The sequence below is a fragment of the Cupressus sempervirens genome, chromosome 2, assembly GCF_028749045.1.
Source record: "Cupressus sempervirens isolate cs-2001-9-10 chromosome 2, ASM2874904v1, whole genome shotgun sequence".
Lineage (NCBI taxonomy): Eukaryota > Viridiplantae > Streptophyta > Pinopsida > Cupressales > Cupressaceae > Cupressus > Cupressus sempervirens.
The window spans coordinates 561,234,912-561,242,411 of record NC_143119.1 but is presented as its reverse complement, the minus strand read 5'-3'; positions in this window follow the sequence as shown (position 1 = coordinate 561,242,411).

The following is a 7,500-nucleotide window of genomic DNA, read 5'->3' as shown; positions in this document are numbered from 1 at the left end:
GGCTCGCCATTAGATCAACTTTGAAATCGCTGAACAGACGCGCTGTAGAATGGCAACCGCTACCAAGTCTCTTCCGTAGTTGCGTCGGTTGAGTGATCGAAGAAGGTGATCTAAGAGAGGGTCCAAGCGTAGGCATTCGTCGGGGGATTTGCGCCGATGGCATAAATTTATGCAATACCCGAGCAACACCGGACGGAGGTGCTAGACGAGGGCTCCCATTTTAGATCGAGTTTTAAAATCACCGAGTAGACGCGGTGAGGGCTGGCAACCGCTGCCAAACCTTTTTCCGAAATTGCGCCATCTGAGTGACAAGAAAACATGATCTAAAGGAGAGTCCAAGAATAGCACCCTCGAGGGTGGGCTTCATGCCCCTCTAATTGATTCAACGTCGGTGTCCACCGTTTCAAAATCCGACATATCCATTTGCCCTGACAGCGGCGTTGAATCAATGAGGGAGGCATGGGAGAGGCTCGCGGCAACCACCTCTCCCCTTGTAGCCACAATAGGCGTGCAAAAAATTTTTCTAGAGCGCCAAGCACCCACCTCATGGCCAGAGACAAGGGCTCGCCATTAGATCAACTTCGAAATTGCTGAACAGACGCGCTGTAGAATGGCAACCGCTGCCAAGTCTCTTTCGTAGTTGCGTCGGTCAAGTGATCGAACAAGGTGATCTAAGAGAGGGTCCAAGCGTAGGCATTCATTGGGGGATTCGCGCCAATGGCATAAATTTATGCAATACCCGAGCAACACCGGACGGAGGTGCAAGACGAGGGCTCCCGTTTTAGATCGAGTTTGAAAATAATCACCGAGTAGACGCGGCGAGGGGCTGGCAACCGCTGCCAAACCTTTTTCCGAAATTGCGCCAGCTGAGTGACAAGAATACATGATCTAAAGGAGAGTCCAGGAATAGCACCCTCGAGGGTGGGCTTCATGCCCCTCTAATTGATTCAACGTCGGCGTCCACCGTTTCAAAATCCGACATTTCCATCCGCCCTGACAGCGGCGTTCAATCAATGAGGGGGGGCACGGGAGAGGCTCGCGGCAACCACCTCTCCCGTTGTAGCCGCGATAGGCACGGAAAAAATTTTGCTGGAGCGCCAAGTACCCACCTCATGGCTAGAGACAAGGGCTCGCCATTAGATCAACTTTGAAATTGCTGAACAGACGCGCTGTAGAATGGCAACCGCTGCCAAGTCTCTTCCGTAGTTGCGTCGGTCGAGTGATCGAAGAAGGTGATCTAAGAGAGGGTCCAAGCGTAGGCATTCGTTGGGGGATTCGCGCCGATGGCATAAATTTATGCAATACCCGAGCAACACCGGACGGAGGTGCTAGACGAGGGCTCCCATTTTAGATCGAGTTTTAAAATCACCAAGTAGACGCGGTGAGGGCTGGCAACCACTGCCAAACCTTTTTCTGAAATTGCGGCAGCTGAGTGACAAGAAAACATGATCTAAAGGAGAGTCCAGGAATAGCACCCTCGAGGGTGGGCTTCATGCCCCTCTAATTGATTCAACGTCGGCGTCCACCGTTTCAAAATCCGACATATCCATCTGCCCTGACAGCGGCGTTGAATCAATGAGGGGGGCACGGGAGAGGCTCGCGGCAACCACCTCTCCCCTTGTAGCCGCGATAGGCACGCAAAAAATTTTGCTAGAGCGCCAAGCACCCACCTCATGGCTAGAGACAAGGGCTCGCCATTAGATCAACTTCGAAATCGCTGAACAGACGTGCTGTAGAATGGCAACCGTTGCCAAGTCTCTTCCATAGTTGCGTCGGTCGAGTGATCGAAGAAGGTGATCTAAGAGAGGGTCCAAGCATAGGCATTCATTGGGGGATTCGCGCCGATGGCATAAATTTATGCAATACCCGAGCAACACCGGACGGAGGTGCTAGACGAGGGCTCCTATTTTAGATCGAGTTTTAAAATCACCGAGTAGACGCAGTGAGGGCTGGCAATCGCTGCCAAACCTTTTTCCAAAATTGCTGCAGCTGAGTGACAAGAAAACATGATCTAAAGGAGAGTCCAGGAATAGCACCCTCGAGGGTGGGCTTCATGCCCCTCTAATTGATTCAACGTCAGCGTCCACCGTTTCAAAATCTGACATATCCATCCGCCCTGACAGCGGCATTGAATCAATGAGGGGGGCACGGGAGAGGCTCGCGGCAACCACCTCTCCCCTTGTAGCCGCGAAAGGCACACAAAAAATTTTGCTAGAGTGCCAAGCACCCACCTCATGGCTAGAGACAAGGGCTCGCCATTAGATCAACTTCGAAATCGCTGAACAGACGCGCTGTAGAATGGCAACCGCTGCCAAGTCTCTTCTGTAGTTGCGTCGGTGGAGTGATCGAAGAAGGTGATCTAAGAGAGGGTCCAAGCGTAGGCATTCGTTGGGGGATTCGCGCCGATGGCATAAATTTATGCAATACCCGAGCAACACCGGATGGAGGTGCTAGACGAGGGCTCCCATTTTAGATCGAGTTTTAAATTCACCGAGTAGATGCGGTGAGGGCTGGCAACCGCTGCCAAACCTTTTTCCAAAATTACGCCAGCTGAGTGACAAGAAAACATGATCTAAAGGAGAGTCCAGGAATAGCACCCTCGAGGGTGGGCTTCATGCCCCTCTAATTGATTCAACGTCGGCGTCCACCTTTTTTCAAAATCCGACATATCCATCCGCCCTGACAGCGGCATTGAATCAATGAGGGGGGCACGGGAGAGGCTCACGGCAACCACCTCTCCCATTGTAGCCACGATAGGCACGCAAAAAATTTTGCCAGAGCGCCAAGCACCCACCTCATGGCTAGAGACAAGGGCTCGCCATTAGATCAACTTTGAAATCGCTGAACAGACGCGCTATAGAATGGCAACCGCTGCCAAGTCTCTTCTGTAGTTGCGTCGGTCGAGTGATCGAAGAAGGTGATCTAAGAGAGGGTCCAAGCGTAGGCATTCGTTGGGGGATTCGCGCCGATGGCATAATTTTATGCAATACCCGAGCAACACCGGACGGATGTGCTAGACGAGGGCTCCCGTTTTAGATCGAGTTTTAAAATCACCAAGTAGATGCGGTGAGGGATGGCAACCGCTGCCAAACCTTTTTCCGAAATTGCGCCAGTTGAGTGACAAGAAAACATGATCTAAAGGAGAGTCGAGGAATAGCACATCCGGGGTGGGCTTCCTGCCCCTCTAATTGATTCAACGTCGGCGTCCACCGTTTCAAAATCCGACATATCCATCCGCCTTGACACTGGCGTTGAATCAATGAGGGGGGCACGGGAGAGGCTCGCGGCAAACACCTCTCCTATATAAGCTATTAGTGCAAGGCTCGCTCTGCATTAGAAATTAGCGAACACAATGACATCTGCCTTAAAAATCCAAATCCTTTAAAATTCCTACCAGACAGCCATTCACGACCCAATTTTTTATGAGGTCGGCAGAGGAGCAAAAGATCGTCATCGGTTAGGAGATGTGAGTTCATGGAGCCGAGGGACTGAAATGGTCATCGAGCTCATCCGATCAACTGGATGAATTTCACCTTGAAGGGGCCCAATCCAAAAGTTTCGGAGGTCATCTCCTGGAACTCTCGAGAACAAGGCCCATCTTACATGCAAACTCTGCTACTGCGCAAACATAGGTTGCAATTAAAGAGAAATTGCGAGGCCGTCACAATGGCCCGAGGCCAATGGCTCCGACTTGGTTAGATTACTTGTTCTGGTGACTTGATGAACGGACTTCGAGAGTCGACTTGGTGGGGTGACTTGATGAAAGGACTTAAAGGGTCGACTATGTGAGAGTACTTGGCAGGGCGACTTGATGAACGGAATTAAAGGGTCGACTTGGCGGGGTGACTTGATGAACGGACCTAAAGAGTTGACTTTGTGAGAGTACTTGGCGAGGTGAACTGATGAACGGACTTAAAGAGTTGACTTGGTGAGAGTACTTGGTGGGCCGACTTGATGAACGGACTTATAGAGTCGACTTGGTGAGAGTAGTTGTTCTGGTGACTTGATGAACGGACTTAAAGAGTCGGCTTGGCGGGGTGACTTGATGAAAGGACTTAATGAGTCGACTTGGTGGGGTGACTCGATGAACGAACTTAGAGGGTCGACTTTGCATGGTGACCTGATGAACGGACCTAAAGAGTTGACTTGGTGAGAGTACTCGGTGGGGTGACCTGATGAACAGACTTAGAGAGTCGACTTGGTGAGAGTCCTTGGTGGGCCGACCTGGTTGGGTGACTTCGTGAACTGACTTAAAGAGTCGACTTGGTGGGAGTACTTGGTGGGGTGACTTGATGAACGGACTTCAAGGGTCGACTTGGCGAGGTGACTTGATGAACGGTCCTAAAGAGTTGACTTGGTGAGAGTACTTGGTGTGGTGACTTGATGAAAAGACTTAAAGAGTCGAATTGGTGAGAGTACTTGGTGGGGTGACTTGATGAATGCACTTGAAGGGTTGACTTGGTGGGGTGACTTTATGAACGGACCTAAAGAGTTGACGTGGTGAGAGTGCTTGGTGGGGTGACTTGATGAACATAGTTAAAGAGTCAACTTGGTGAGAGTAGTTGGTCGGGTGACTTGATGAACGCACTCGAAGAATCGACTTGGTTAGAGTACTTGGTGGGGTGACTTGATGAACGGACTTAAAGATTCGACTTGGTGGGCCGACCTTGCGGGGTGACTTGATGAACGGACTTAGAGAGTCGACTTGGTGAGAGTACTTGGTGGGCCGACCTGGCCGGGTGACTTGATGAACAAACTTAAAGAGTCGACTTGGTGAGAGTACCCGGTGGGCTGACCTGGTCAGGTGACTTGATGAACGGACTTAAAGAGTCGACTTGGTGGGCCGACTTGGCCGGGTGACTTGATGAACAAACTTAAAGGGTCGACTTGGTGGGTCGAACTAGCGGGGTGACTTGGTGAGAGTACTTGGTGGGCTGACCTGGCAGGGTGACTTGATGAACAAACTTAGAGAGTCGACTTTGTGAGAGTACTTGGTGGGTCAAACTGGCGGGGTGACTTGATGAACGAACTTAAAGAGTCGACCTGGTGAGAGAACTTGGTGGGCCGAGCTGGCGAGGTGAATTGATGAACGAACCTAAAGAGTCGACTTTGTGAGAGTACTTGGTGGGCCGACCTGGTGGGGTGAGTTGATGACCGAACTTAAAGGGACGACTTGGTGAGAGTACTTGGTGGGCCGACCTGGCGGGGTTACTTGATGAACGAACTTAAAGAGTCGACTTGGTGAGAGTACTCGGTGGGGTGACCTGATGAACAAACCTAAAGAGTCGACCTAGTGAGAGTACTTGGTGGGCCGACCTGGCGGGGTGACTTGGTGAGCAAACTTAAAGAGTCGACTTGGTGAGAGTAGTTGGTGGGCTGACCTGGCGGGGTGACTTGATGAATGAACTTAAAGAGTCGACTTGGTGGGGTGACTTGATGAACGCACTTGAAGGGTCGACTTGGTGGGGTGACTCTATGAACGGACCTAAAGAGTTGACTTGGTGGGGTGACTCGATGAAAGGACTTAAAGAGTCAACTTGGTGAGAGTACTTGGTGGCTCGACTTTATGAGCAGACTTAAAGAGTCCACTTGGTGAGAGTGGGCCTAACGGGGCGATGTGGTGAGTTGGCCTAACGGGGCGAGTTGGTGGGGCGACTTGGCGAGTGGTATTAGAGAGCCGACGTGGTGAGGCAACTCGACGAGTTGGTTCGTTGAGATGACATGGTGAGCTGACTTGGCGAGTCGACCCGACGAGCGAACTTAAAGAGTCGACTTGGCAACGTACTCGAGCCGACTTGGTGAGGCGACCCGGCGAGCGGGCTCAAAGAGTCAACATGGTGAGGCGACTCATTGAGTCAACATGGTGAGGCGACTCATGGTGAGGAGCTATCCTTGAGGCGACTTGGTGGGCCTACTTGATTAGTCAACTTGGTGAGCCGACCTGACGAGCTGACACGGTGAGCGGGCTTAAAGAGGCGACGACTTGGTGGGGTAACTCGGCAAGCCAACTTATCGAGGCGAGATGGTGAGTCGACTTGGTGAGCTGACTTGGTGAGCGCACTTAAAGAGTCAACTTCGTGAGGTGACTTGACGAGTTAGCCCGCTGATGCAACTTGGGCGGGCTGACCTGGCGAACGAACTTAAACAGGTGACTTGGGCGGGCTGACCTGGCGAGCGAACTTAAAGAGTTGACTTGGCAACGTACTTGAACAACCGACTTGGTGAGCTGACATGGTGAGTGGGCTTAGAGAAGCAACTCGACGGGGCGACTTGATGAACGGACTTAAAGGGTCGACTTGATGAACGGACCTAAAGAGTTGACTTGGTGAGAGTACTTGGCAGGGTGAACTGATGAACAGACTTAAAGAGTCGACTTGGTGGGAGTACTTGGTGGGTTGACTTGATGAACGGACTTACAGAGTCGACTTGGTGAGAGTAGTTGTTTTGGTGACTTGATGAACGGACTTAAAGAGTCGGCTTGGCGGGGTGACTTGATGAAAGGACTTAAACAGTCAACTTGGTCAGGTGACTCGATGAACGAACTTAGAGGGTCGACTTTGCGGGGTGACTTGATGAACGGACCTAAAGAGTTGACTTGGTGAGAGTACTTGGTTGGGTGACTCGATGAAAGGACTTAAAGAGTTGACTTGGTGAGAGTACTTGGTGGCTCGACTTTATGAGAAGACTTAAAGAGTCCACTTGGTGAGAGTGGGCCTAACGGGGCGATGTGGTGAGTGGGCCTAACGGGGCGAGTTGGTGGGGTGACTTGGCGAGTGGTATTAGAGAGCGGACGTGGTGAGGCGACTCGGCGAGTTGGTTCGTTGAGATGACATGGTGAGCTGACTTGGCGAGTCGACCTGGCGAGCGAACTTAAAGAGTCGACTTGGCAACGTACTCGAGTCGACTTGGTGAGGCGACCCGACGAGCGGGCTCAAAGAGTCAACATGGTGAGGCGACTCATTGAGTCAACATGGTGAGGCAACTCATGGCGAGGAGCTATCCTTGAGGTGACTTGGTGGGCCTACTTGATTAGTCAACTTGGTGAGCCGACCTGACGAGCTGACACAGTGAGCGGGCTTAAAGAGGCGACGACTTGGTGGGGTAACTCGGCAAGCCAACTTATCGAGGCGAGATGGTGAGTCGACTTGGTGAGCTGACTTGGTGAGCGCACTTAAAGAGTCAACTTCGTGAGGTGACTCGGCGAGTTAGCCCGCTGATGCGACTTGGGCAGGCCAACCTGGCGAATGAACTTAAAGAGGCGACTTGGGCGGTCTGACCTGGTGAGCGAACTTAAAGAGTTGACTTGGCAACGTACTTGAACAATCGACTTGGTGAGCTGACATGGTGAGTGGGCTTAGAGAAGCAACTCGGCAGGGCGACTTGGCGAGCACACCTGCTGGGGCAAGGTGGTAAAACGACTAGGTGATTCGACTTGGTGAGCTAACTTGGTGAGCGAACTTAAGGGGTCGACTTGGTGAGGCAACCTGAATAGTCAACTCG